Genomic DNA, 14,256 nt, shown 5'->3' on the forward strand with positions numbered 1-14,256 from the left:
TTAAGCAGCTATTTTAGTTTGTTACTGGAACTGGCATTCTTTCTTCCAGGTAAAAGGACTTCCCCTAGTATCTAGCACAATGTTTGACACAAATACTGGTGTCAATAAATATCTGTCCAACTGACTAATTGAAGTAGCCTCCATTCTCTGATCAAGTATATGCAGAGAAGGTTTGTTTCCCCTTTGTGTCCTACATTCCGCATTCGAAAACATTTAAACACCCCATCCAATGTAACATATGTACACGGAGATCTCTTAAAACCCCCAGTCCATTTTATATGTACCATATACCAGATGTTGTCCTTATTTGCTACTCAGCACGTGACATTAAAACTGACCAGCTTTAATTTTCTGTTTTTGCCTTCTTACTTCTGTTTTCATTATCAGTAAGACCCAAGACTATAAGCGTTGTGAAGGCACAGCATGTCATACTTCTTTATATCCAGTGCTTGGCACACTGTGTCTCGCCTATTTTTGAGCATAACTGAACCTAACAAGTGTTCTTTTCACCGGAGACTGAGTATATACTACAAGACACAATCCCAGATGAAGCCAATGGCAAGGTTATTAAGCAGATAAAGTTAGTGTCTATACCTTTCTTCATAAGGAGGAGAACCTTACAGTTTTCTCCTGGCCACCCAACGTTCCCTCGGGGTGCCACCCTTTTTAAAGATTTTATTTATTTATTTGACAGAGAGAGACACAGTGAGAGAGGGAACACAAGCAGGGGGAGTGGGAGAGGGAGAAGCAGGCTTCCCGCCGAGCAGGGAGCCTGATGCGGGGCTCGATCCCAGGACCCCAGGATCATGACCCGGGCCGAAGGCAGACGCTTAACCACTGAGCCACCCAGGTGCCCCGGTGCCACCCTTTTTAAGTGTGCCTTCCCATGTGTTTCTTTAATCGGGCCTAGCAAAATTCTGAGAGTCCTACTTTTAGCTAGTTGTCTGCCAGAAAGGATCAGACATCTGAGTCACCCTTTGCAATACCAAAATGCTCCCTGCTCCCCATATTTTTTTAAACAGAAAAAACACCCTAACTTAAAGGAATTATTTTTTTAACTTCCTATTGATAGTTAACTCACCCACCATACAATTTACTTACTTAAAGTGAACAATTCAATGGTTTTTAGTAAACTCACAAGACTGTGCAATTTTTGCCTCTATTTCCAGAACATTATCATCACCACACCCCAAATAATCCCAGACCACTTAGCAGTCCCTCCCCACCCATTCCCTACCTCTAGCCTCAGGCAACTACTATTTTAATTTCTGTCTCTATAGATTTGCCTATTCTGGACATTTCATATAAACAGAATTACATAATATCTTGCCTTATGCGTCTGGTTTCTTTCAGTTAGCGCAGCAAAAGTTTTAAGGTTCATTCCTATTGAAACATGTATCATTAATACTTTATTCCTTTTTGTGGCTGAATAATGCTCCCTCATATGGATATACCATATTTTGTTCATCCACTAACAGTTAATGGACATTTGAGGTATTTCTATTCTTTGGCTATTATAAATAATGCTACTATGAACATTCATGTGCAAATTTTTACGTGATCATGTTTTCAATTCTCTTGGTATCTACCTAGGAGTGGGACTGCTGGGTCATATTTGATTACAGCCACACCTCAGTGGGTATGAAGTGGTAGTCCTTGTGATTCTGATTTGTATTTCCCTAATGGCGAATGATGTTGAATGCTTTTTCATGTGCTTATTGGTTATATGTATATATTCTTGGAGAAATGTTTATTCACATCCTTTGCTCATTTTAAAATTGGTCAATCTTTTTATTATTGAATTATAGGAGTTCTTTATATATTCTGGATACAAGGCCCTATCAAATACAGAATTTGCCAATATTTCCTCCCATTCTGTGGATTGTCTTTTCAGTTTTTTGATGGTATCATCTGTAGCACAACAGACTTTAATTTTTGTGAAGTCCAATTTATTTATTATTTTGCTTGTGCTTTTAGGGTCATATTAAGAAACCATTGCTAACCCAAGGTCACAAAGATTGACACTTATGTTTTCTAAGTTTTATAGTTTTACCTCATACATTTAGGTCTATGATTATTCTTATTTTTTTAAAGATTGTATTATTTATTTTTGTGCACGCACGAGAGAGAGAGAGAGAGAGAGAGAGAGAGAGAACAAGCGCACAAGCAGGGGGAGCGGCAGGTGGAGGGAGAAGCAGACTCCCCGCTGAGCAGGGAGCCGATGCAGGACTCGATCCCAGGGCCCTGGGATCATTATCTGAGGTGAAGGCAGATGCTTTTAACCGACTGAGCCACCCAGGTGCCCTAGGTCTATCGTTGTTGTATTAACTTTTGAGTACTATGTGAGGTAGGGGCCCAACTTTCTTCTTTTTTAGGGGAGTATCTGGTTATACCAGCACCACTTGTTGGAAGGCATTACTTTTGATTTATAGATTCTGGAGTACTGACAGAGGCTGGTGGGCAAAATACTTTAGGAAAATTGGATGGTTCAAATGACCCATATATTTATTTGCTCTGCCTACCTACCCTTTCATGTGGCCTTCCAAATTCCGTCGCCTCATAGAAAATAATACTACCTTTACCACAATGAAAAAAAGAGGACAATCTTAACAGATGAAAGGAACAACAGGAAACCAAAACAAAAGCTATAAAGATAGAAGACTCAAATGTTGTGGCCAGAAACTATTTGCTTTTGTCTGGATTTATAACATGCAGACTTAAACTAAGGGTCTGAAGTGTTCCTTCTGTAGCCATAGAAACAATTTAGTGATCCATTAAGGAAGTTGCCCAAATATCCACCTAAGCCAACTGCTGAACATAAGGGGTCCATTTCCCCTAACCGTTAACTGTCAAAGCACCCGTGGAATGGTATGTGTGTATATATATATATATCTACCTACCATATCTACCAAGTGTTGCTTGACTACTACCTTGATATGGATCCTATCTCAGGTATCATTGTGGTCACAGTGACACAGAAAAAAACTGTTTATACCTCTGGTTATTTGCCTAACTCATCCTTTGAGACTTAGTCCTTGAGTCACTTCCTCCAGGAAATCTTTCTTGACCCTGTGCCAAGGAAGATGCTGCTCATCCATTGCTTCCAGAATACCCTTTGCATAGTGCCTCATCAGGCACCTATTTATATGATTTTTAGAGGTACCTTCTTATGTATCTGTCACAGTCCAGTGAACTGTGAGCTCCTGGCCAGTAAGGGCTGTCCTACATCTTAACATTCTGAGTGCCTCAACTACGGTCTGCTCCACCGTGAGTACCAAGTGGGTATTTAATGATGTGCTGAAGTAAAAAACGAATGAATTTTTCCTTTCTATTGAACTCTCATAGGCTCATCGAATCATTTTATCTAAAACAACCCATTTACTCCTCTTGGACATGCGATATTCCCTGTCTCAGTTAATGGCTCTATAATCTACCAAGTGGCTCCAATCAGAAATCTGACTTTTTGACCCATTTCATGTTCTTGTCCTGGTCCAAATCCACTCAAAGATTAAGTTCTGTCAATTCTACTTCCAAAATATTGCTTGAATCCAATCTCCTTCTCTCCAGCATTCCAGCCATTCCCCATTTTTTTCCTCCATGGCTTTGATATTGTTCAGCTATTATAAAGCCTCCTGAATGATTTCCCTGCCTACACCAATTCCCGTTAATCCAGTCTCCAGAGTAATTTCCAAATGATTTGCTTCAAATGCAATCCTGATTGGCTCACTCCTATTTAAAACTCTTTCATGGCTCTTCTTTACCTATGGTATAGAAGACCAAGCTCCTTAGAATGGAAAAAAAGGCCCTGCCTTTCTTTATCTGCAGCCATTGCCTGCCTCACACAATGAGGTTCCAGAAATATCACAGAGTTTATAGGGCCTGCTCCCCCAACTCCTGCTAAGTCCTACCACTAGGCCTTTGCTCATGTTGCTCCTTTGCCTACTATATCCTTTCTTCGCCCAATGCCTCATGTTCAGGATACTGCTCAGCATTTTCTGCACCAAGCTGCCCTTGCACAAGTATCATTTTGTGAGATTATATCTCCCACCAATCAAGAAGTTCCTTGAGTGCATATTTTTCATCATTAATATGCAGCACTGGGCCTCCAACTCAGCACAAAGTACATGTTTGGTCACTTCATGCTGGAGCATCTCAAAACATTCTAATCTGGTTCTGCAGAATTCTAAAGATGACTCCCCTGCCCAAGATTTCTCTCCCTTAGTTATTAAATCAAACAGTACTTTAGGTACTGCTGTGCTGTGAAGGGATTTTATAGTTGTGATAAAAAGCCTAGGTCAGTTGAATTTAAGATACAGAAATTATTTGATAGGCCTAAATATATAAACCCTTTAAAAGGCATATGAAGGAGGCAGAAAGGGAAGTCAGAGTGATCTGAAGCCTGAGAGGGGCTCTATTATATGCCATTAGTGCTTTGAGGATGATGGGGGTCATATGAGAAGGAATGAGTGGTTCTAGAACTGAGGGGTTAGCCAACAGATAATAAGGAATTAGGGACCTTGATCCCACAACCACAAGGAACTGGATTATGCAGATAACTAGAACGAGTTTCTTCTCTGGAGCTTCCAGATTAGAGCCCAGCCCAACTGACACCTTGATTTTGGCCTTGTGAGGTTCTGAGCAGAGAATCCGGCTGAACCCACCTGGACTTCTGACCTACAGGACTGTGAGATAATAATTTCGTGTTGCTGCAAGCCACTACATTTGTGCTGAATCTGTTATGCATCAATAGAAAACTAACATGAATTCCACATGCATATTTACTCACACGACATTCCGAGTTTCTAATGTGAGTATAAATGAAGTTTCAAGGCTTAGGAATGTTTGCCAGCTTTTTTTTTTTTTTTTACCTTTTTTCCTAAAGCAAAAACATCTAATATACCTTGCTCTTTGCTAGTTGCCAGTTCCCTTTAAAAAAAAAATTATTTAAGGATTCCAGGGGCGCCTGGGTAGCTCAGTCAGTTAAGCGTCTGACTCTTAATTTCTGCTCAGGTCATGATCTCAGGGTCATGAGATGGAGCCCCACGTTGGCCTCTGGGCTGGCCATGGAGCCTCTTAGGATTCTCTCTCTCCCTCCCTCCCCTTCCCTGGCTCATGCGTATGCTCTCTTAAAAAAAAAAAAATTATTTAAGGATTCTAGGGAAGATAGAATCCTGTCCCTCCCACTCTATGCATATCCAGAAGCTGGAGAGAATGCAATTATAAAACCTATACAGAATAGCTATTTGAGGACACTGAAAAGGAAAGGTAACAGAAGACTGGGGAAGATGGCGAGAGTGCAAAATACTACCAAAATGGAGGTGAGTTTGCCATTTTTCCTTCTGTATCCCACAGCCTGTGCTAAACACAGTCCAAAACAGAAGGTGGCATGAGGTGTGGACAGAGGGAGTACTAGGAGAAACCCTCTATTTCTGGCTTCAGCAAGTGGGGGGAGAATTCCTAGTGCTCACAACAGGGACTATGAAAATCCCTCATTTCCTTCATTTCTTCATTTCCTTGTGCCACAGAAAATAGAAGAGAATACTACTCAGTCCATTTTATGAAACCATCATTATTGATACCAAAACCAGATAAAGACAGTAAAACTACAGACCTTAAGAACAGAGACATAAAAATCCTCAAAAAAACCTAGAAATCAAACCAGCAACATATAAAACTAATAATATACCATGACCAACAGGGGTTTATGCCAGGAGTACAAGGTTGGCTCAATATTAGAAAATCAATCAAAGTAATGATGTTAACAGTTTAAAAAACAAAAAGACCATAGTAATTGATGCAGAAAAAGTTTTTACCATTTATGGTAAGTTCTTACCATTTATGGTAAGAACTCTTAAGAAACTATCAATAGAGGGGAGCTTCCTTAACCTGTTGAAGTTCATAGATGAAAACTTAGAGCTAACACCGTACTTAATCATGAAGGATCAAATGCTTTTCCCCTAGGATCAAAAACAAGGCAAGGATATGCATTCTTACTACTCATACTCAACATAATATTAAACATCCTACCCAGTGCAATAAGGTAAGAAAAAGAAATAAAAGCCATAAAGATTGGAAGGGAAAAAATGTCTATTCACAGATAACATGATTGCTCATGTAGAAAACTCCATGGAATATATAGAAAAACTCCTAGAATTTGTAAGTGAAATTTGGCAAGATTTTAGAATACAAGATCACCACACAAAAACCAATTCCATTTCTACAAACCACAGTGTGCAGTTGGAATAAAAAATTTTTTTAAAAATTACATTTATAATAGCTCTAAATAAAATAAACACTTAGGAATAATTCTAATAAAATACATACAGGTATGTACGCTGAACACTACAAAATTCTAATGAAATATCAAAAAAGATCTAAGTAAATGGAGACACATACTTTACATATACTCATGGACTGGGAGACTCAACTTTGTAAAGTTGTCAATCTTCTCCCAACTGATCTACAGATTTGAAACAATTCCAATCAAAATCCCAGCAGTATTTATTCAGATATAGAAAAGCTGATTATAAAATTTGTACAGGAGAACAAAGTAACTAGAATACCCAAAAGACTTTTGAAAAAGAAGAGTAACACTGGAGGACTTACAAGATTTTAAAGCTTAGCACGAAGCTACCACGATCAACACAGTATAGTCTTGGAGAAGGGATACACACACATGTCAGTGGAACAAAACAGAGAGTACAGAAGTATAATCCAAACAAAAACTGTCAAATGATTTTTGGAAAAGATGCAAAGGCAATTCAATGAAGAAAAGATAGTTTTACTAACAAATGGTGTTGGACATCCACATGCTAAAAAAAAAAAAAAAAAAAAGAAAGAAAAGAAAAAGTGCCTGAACCCAACTTTATACCGTATATAAAATTAACTCAAAATGGATCAGAGATCATGGATCTAAATGCAAAATGTAAAATTACAACACTTTAGATATAAACAGAGGAGAAAATCTTCAAGTCCTGGAGTTAGGCAGGGTTCTTCTACATAGTACCAAAAAACCAAGATTCAATTAAAAAAATTTATAAATTGGACTTCATAAATAAAAACTTTTGCTCTGTAAAAAGTAGTATTAAGAGAATGAAAAGAACAAGCTATGTACTGGGAGAAAATATTAGCAAACTGCTTATCTGACAAAAGATCTGCAGCCAGAATAAAGATCTTTCAAAATTCGGTAATAAGGAACAAACAGCCTAATTTTACAATGGGCAAAAGACCTGAATAGACACTTCACCAAAGAGGATATATTCATGGCATATAAGCACATACAAAGATGTCCAACAACATTAGTCATTAGAAAAGTATAAATTAAAATGACAATGGGACATCTATTAGAATGACTAAACTAAAAAATACAGACAACATAAAGTGCTGTAGAGAAGCTGGAGCTAGCGGGATTCTCAGGCATTGCTGGTGGGAATGCCAAATGATACATCCACTCCAGAAAACATTTTAGCAGTTTCATATATGATTTATATAACTCACCAATCCCACACCTAGGCATTTATCATAAAGGAATGAAAACTTAGGTTAACACAACTTATACACAAATGTTTGATGTAGCTCTATTCATAATCACAAAACTGGAGAACAATTTAGATGGCCTTCAATGGATGAACTGTTAAACTGTGGTACATCCACATAATGGAATACTACTCAGCAATAAAAAGGAATATACTACTGATGCATGCAACACCTTGGGTGAGTCTCAAAGGCAGGATGTAAACGAAAGAAGCCAGTCTGAAAAGGTTACATGCTATGGGATTCCATCTGTATGACATTCTCAAAAAGGCAAAATAAACAAAACACCTTAAAGTGATGGACAGCAGTAGCTATCATCAGTTTAGAGCTTCAGGGAGGGTATGATTACGAAGAAAAACCATGAGAGGTTTTTTTGGATAAAAGATCTGTTCAATATTTTGACTGTGGTAGTAGTTATGTATATCTATATATGAATTAAAATTCACAGAACTGTACACCAAAAAAGGATTTCATTGCATATTAATTTAAAAAATACAAAACAATGTGACTTTGTCATATGCATGATAGAGTAGTTTTTTTTATTTTTTTTAAAGATCTTATTTATTTATTTGACAGAGAGAGACACAGTGAGAGAGGGAACACAAGCGGGGGAGTGGGAGAGGGAGAAGCAGGCTTCCCGCTGAGCAGGGAGCCCGATGTGGGGCTCGATCCCAGGACCCTGGGATCATGACCTGAGCTGAAGGCAGACGCTTAACGACTGAGCCACCCAGGCACCCCCAGAATAGTGTTTTCCTTCCACTTCATTTCATTAGTTTTTAGTTTCAAATGTGTTCCTCAAAAGGCCAACAGCTTGAATATGTCCATGGCTCTTATATGTAGGGGAAGCCCACTTTAGGTCTATGTGTTAACCAAATGTGTACTAGGTTAGTTTTTGAGGTTTGCTTTCCACTCTCCATGGCCCCTCCAACAAGGTAGGAGAACGTTGTTATGGCCCTTCTGTAGAAGGTGAAAAAGACGGAATGCTATTCCTAAATGTTAGGGAAGCCACAGGACACTTCCTGATCTTACTAACACCGAATGAGGCATATTAAAGTTAGAGGCTTTACCAGCTAGCCTAGAGTCAGTCAAGCTGGTAAAACTCAAAAGCACAGGTCAGCTTGGTGCTATCTAAAATAGGTTAATTCACAAGAGAGAATATATTCTTTCATAGGACCTGGCTTGTATTACAAAATACATTTTAAAAGAAGGTTTCTTTTTGTCAGTAGAGGTCAAATGCTGATAATTCTAAAAAGGAAATGTGTACTAAAATCTAATCATATTGGTGAATTTCAACTATGAATCTATTTGAGTCACACTGACCTTATTTTATCAAATATAACTGCTTTGAATAGTCTGAAATCAGAAAGATCCATTTCCCAAAGCAACACTGAGGACAGCCCATAATACATATTCCATACAAGTCTAATGGCTTGAAAATGGAGATGGCAAGTACATAATTAATTACAGTTGCCTGTCTTGTCTATCTTTAAAATTCATGAATCTCTATGAGGTCACTAGTTTATACATAACAATTGATCAGGACTCAACAAATTTTAGGAAAAAGACATTCTGAAGTAGTACCTTGGATCTCCCTCTCTCATACAGTTTGTCCCAAGAATGTCAGTGTGATTTTAAACTTTAAGAATTTCAGAAGCATAAATGCTACAGATTTTAAAAATATTTTGAAAGCTTAATTATTTAAATTTCTTATATATTTCTTTTGTTTCATGAATTTGAAATGTGAATTTTTAATGTCAATTTTTGTGGTGTTGGTTTCTAAACAACTCTTTCTCAGACCAGTGGATTGGTCAAGGAGGGCTTCTTCTTTGGACACTTCGGTCACTTGATTTATCTTTCCTATGGGATCATGTCAAAACTGTGATGTATACATCAAAACCTCATTCTTTGGGTGATCTTAAACCTAGGAGTACAATCTCTCAATCACTGAACAGCAGCTGATGAAAGTTTTCATAAAGTTCAAACTCTAGTAGAACTATATATGCATAGCACAAGACAGCTGTGTTAACTTTTTATAAGAAACAAATCGAAATGATCCAATCAAGAAATGGGCAGAAGATATGAACAGACATTTTGCCAACGAAGACATCCAAATAGCCAACAGACACATGAAAAAGTGCTCAACATCATTCGGCATCAGGGAAATCCAAATCAAAACCTCAAGGAGATATCACCTCACACCAGTCAGAATGGCTAAAAGTAACAAGTCAGGAAACGACAGAAGTTGGCAAGGATGAGGAGAAAGGGGAACCCTCCTACACTGTTGGTGGGAATGCAAGCTAGTGCAGCCACTCTGGAAAACAGTATGGAGGTTCCTCAAAAAGTTGAAAATAGAGCTACCATACGACCCAGCAATTGCACTACTGGGTATTTACCCCAAGATACAAATGTAGGGATCCAAAGGGTTACGTGCACCCCGATGTTTATAGCAGCAATGTCCACAATAGCCAAACTATGGAAAAAGCCAAGATGTCCATCAACAGATGAATGGATAAAGAAGATGTGGTATATATATACAATGGAATATTATGCAGCCATCAAAAGGAATGAAATCTTGCCATTTGCAAGGACGTGGATGGAACTGGAGGGTATTATGCTGAGCGAAGTAAGTCAATCAGAGAAAGACATGTATCATATGACCTCACCGATATGAGGAATTCTTAATCTCAGGAAACAAACTGAGGTTGCTGGAGGGGTACGCGGTGGGAGGGATTGGGTGGCTGGGTGATAGACATTGGGGAGGGTATGTGCTATGGTGAGTGCTGTGAATTGTGCAGGACTGTTGAATCACAGATCTGTACCTCTGAAACAAATAATACATTATATGTTAAAAAAAAAAAAAAGAAGATAGCAGGAGGGTAATAATGGAAGGGGTGAAAATCGGAGGGGTAGACGAACCATGAGAGACTATGGACTCTGAGAAACAAACTGAGGGTTCTAGAGGGGAGGCGGGTGGGGGGATGGGTTAGCCTGGTGATGGGTATTAAAGAGGGCACGTTCTGCATGGAGCACTGGGTGTTATATGCAAACAAAGAATCATGGAACACTACATCAGAAACTAATGATGTAATGTATGGTGATTAACATAACATAATAAAAGAAAAAGAAAAAATCGAGATTTAAAACATTTAAATAATCTACCTTAAAATTTTTTTTGTATGTTTGTTTGCATACAGTGCAACATCTGTGCACGGTGCCCTCCAGTGGCACACACAGTCCCAGTCCCTCATCCCTGCCCCCCTAGAGCTGGCTCCATGTGTAAACAGAGGGGCTGGGCAGTCCCATTTGGGCAAGCTGGAGAGTGCCAAAAAGCCAAGAGCCCCAAAAGCAGAGCTGAAATGAGGCTATTCTGTAAAACCAGGTATTCCTTTCAAAAGTACCAGCTCCACCAAGAGACAGGAAGCATGCACCAGAACGAAAAGCACCACAAATGAAATAGTGCCCATTACGGCTGGGTAAAGTCCACCAAGATGTATGAATCCTTCAACTAAAATCATGAAGTTACTGTCACATCTGAAAGTGTAACAAATCTGTACTGTTACATTTATTACCCACCACTGCCTTCAAAACTTTCACATCCTTGAATGAGCAGTCACCTTTTGTGGGTAGAAAAAAAATGCCTTTACTGTAAATACTTTCAGTTTCATAGTGACAGGAAGATTATTTTTACAAATGTGAAAAATTATGCAACAAAAGAGTCTGGCATTTTTAAACACAAAAAAATAAAAATAAAAATTAAGCAATGTATTTTCTGGTATTTATACTTAAAACTGATGAAAAACATTAACTTCATTATTAAGATGAAAACAGTAATAAAAATGGACTAGAAAAGTTTTCTTCAACAGAGACACAGTGGGAGCTATATAGAATAACATTTTATAGGAACTGGAAATATACCTGGATAAGGAACCAGGCATAAGTTGTCAATGTGGATTTTATTACAATTACTATCAGACTGTTTTAAAAGGTTTAGAATTTTTTCATAATCCTCATCAAATTTTATTTTTTTATTTTTTAAAGATTTCATTTATCTATTTGACAGAGAGAGAGAGCGAGAGAGGGGACACTAGCAGGGGGAGTGTGAGAGAGAGAAGCAGGCTTCCCGCCGAGCAGGGAGCCTGATGCGGGGCTTGATCCCAGGGTCCTGGGATCATGACCTGAGCCAAAGGCAGACGCTTAACGGCTGAGCCACCCAGGCGCCCCTCCTCATCAAATTTTAATAAATGGATTACTTAAAAGTTTAGGTTTTAAGAATATGCAGTAATAGAGAATCTCGCAGCTGAGTCATCTATTTTTTTGCCAGATATAATTTCTCACCATCCCCAGAACACATTCTGTATCTTTAAGTTACCAAGTAAACCCATGCCTGTCCATTATCAGATTCTAATTACCCTTCAAAACTTTCTGAACAGCTACCAGGAAACAGAATGATGAGATGACTATTGAGTTAAAAGGAGATTAGACAAATACAAATAAATTACCCTTATTTTATGCTCCCATCACCTCAGGAGGTGACTTAATAGTGAAATGAAAAGAATCATATCGTAGTAATGAAATCAGAGAGCGAATTCAAGCCCCAGAGGTGATTCCCCTAAGTTTATGTTAATACACACCTTGTGGGGGACCAAACATCAACTGGAAAAGTCTCCCGAAAACTGTTCCAGCTATTTTCTCATTTAAAATGTTCCAACTTTACTTGACCCATTAGTCATCATATTACTTACATTTATGATGTATTTTGAAATCTATTACCAAAAACCCAATGGATTCAATATGGCTTGTTATACCCAAATCATAACATTTACGAAAGAAAACTTCTCTGTTAAGTGTTTCTTCCTTTGGAATTTTATTTGTAAAAGACACTTTTTTTTTTTCTTTAAGACAAGCAAGGCTTGCTAAGTGAACAGTCAGTGCATACGTGGTGGTGGCTATGTATAGGCTCAGGAATGATGGTGCTTCCTACCCCCCGCCCCCCATTTTAGAGAGGTAAATGCAAAACACAGAACAAATCTGTAATCAAGCTTGACTTTATGAATTATAGTATCTCTAATAAAAATATTTTTTTATTATTAGGTCATAGAACATTTTTTTCTTATTCAGCAATGCAAATTCAGATTTTTGTGACAGTGTCCAAGTAAATATACTCCTGATGATAATGGAATAGTGGAGACTGAGTATTCACAGGTGTGAGAACTAGAAAACTGGAAAGTTGCCCATGACAATGAGACCAATGTGTTTTTATTGAAGGTGTGAAGTGTAAAGACCTCAGCAGTGGCAGATGTGAGTGCTCCAATTAACAACCGTAGACCAAGAGGAAGTGGGAATAAGCTGTCCCACGTGCTGTTGAGGAGGCTCAGCGACATGGGCTGACACATGTTCTTGCCTGGATCAGCCAGCAGCAGCTCATGGTGCTTACAGCTGGGATGTGGGCATCATCACTACCAGCATTATTCTCATACACATACTCTTATGATCAGGCATTGACTTTTTTGACTACATTGTACACCCTGCCCGCCCCCCGCCAATCACAACATAAATGCTCTCATTATAGGGTAACTGTACTGGTTTTCTAAAATGAGCATGTTAAACTGAACTTACCTAAATGAACTTCTCTCTCTCTAAACAGTCATCAAAAAGGGCTAAGCACATTCTACTGCTCTAATAATTTTGGCAGCTCTTTTGATGTCATGCCCTTTCTTTTTCTTTTTTGCTTTTCCCAGTGATGGCTTGTACTCATCTTTGGTTGGAGACAGCAGAGATACTTTTTGGGAACAGCCAAATTTTGTTTTGAGATAAGGGAACAAGGATCTCATAGTGAGGGAAGATTAAAAACATTAAGAATCCAATTTCTAGAGGTTCCCACTTCCAATGGATGAGATAACTTGAGTAGCATTAAAAATAATGACTTAAGAATAATACCAAGCAACAACTAATTGGCCGCTATTGGAATATGCTAGAAACATGATTCATCCCCCCCCCCAGCTTTATTAAGATACAAACAACAAATGAAATTTTAAGATATTTAAAGTATACATTGTGATGATTTGATATATGCATACATTGTAAAAAAAATTCCTCCCATCTAGAAAATCAACTCATTTTAAAAAACTAATTTTAAATAAAGGAACAGAATTCAGTTTTTATCCTACCTTCCTTAGATGAGCAATGCTATTGAGTAAACAAGTAGTAGATGAGGGAATGTTTCTTTTTATAGAAGTATTTTAGTTAATACATGGAAAAGGAGTGTTAGCATGAAAATATTACTGTTTGTAACCTCCAATGAATTCAGGCATTCAGCATCAATGGCTCTTAACATCACAAAAAGAGACCATCAGATATTATGTGCCTTCTGATGGAACGACACAAACCCTTTTACAGAACAGTCTTGCTAAAAAAACAATAATTAGCAAACCTGAATAGGTTAAACCAACTACCAATTTATATGTAGCAAATACAGAAGACAGGGGAACAGACAAAATCCAAACTGTGATAGGGGCTCCTGGGTGGCTCAGTCGGTTAAGGGTCTGACTCTTGATTTTGTCTCAGGTCATGATCTCAGGGTCGTGAGATGGAGCCCTGCATGGGGTTCTGCGCTCAGCATGGAGTCTTCTTGGGATTCTCTGTCCCTCTCCCTCTACCCCTCTCCCTGCTCGCTCAGTCTCTCTCAGCTAAATAACTAAATACAATCTTTAAAAAAAAAAAAAA

At 38.3% G+C, this 14,256-nt stretch overlaps 1 protein-coding gene across 3 annotated transcripts in view; it reads right to left on the reverse strand.

The window, feature by feature from the left end:
* Window positions 1-14,256, reverse strand: part of VPS13B (vacuolar protein sorting 13 homolog B) — a 741,629-nt gene that overhangs the window by 163,857 nt on the left and 563,516 nt on the right. The gene's annotated exons all lie outside the window — the stretch shown is intronic.

The sequence above is a fragment of the Halichoerus grypus genome, chromosome 5, assembly GCF_964656455.1.
Source record: "Halichoerus grypus chromosome 5, mHalGry1.hap1.1, whole genome shotgun sequence".
Lineage (NCBI taxonomy): Eukaryota > Metazoa > Chordata > Mammalia > Carnivora > Phocidae > Halichoerus > Halichoerus grypus.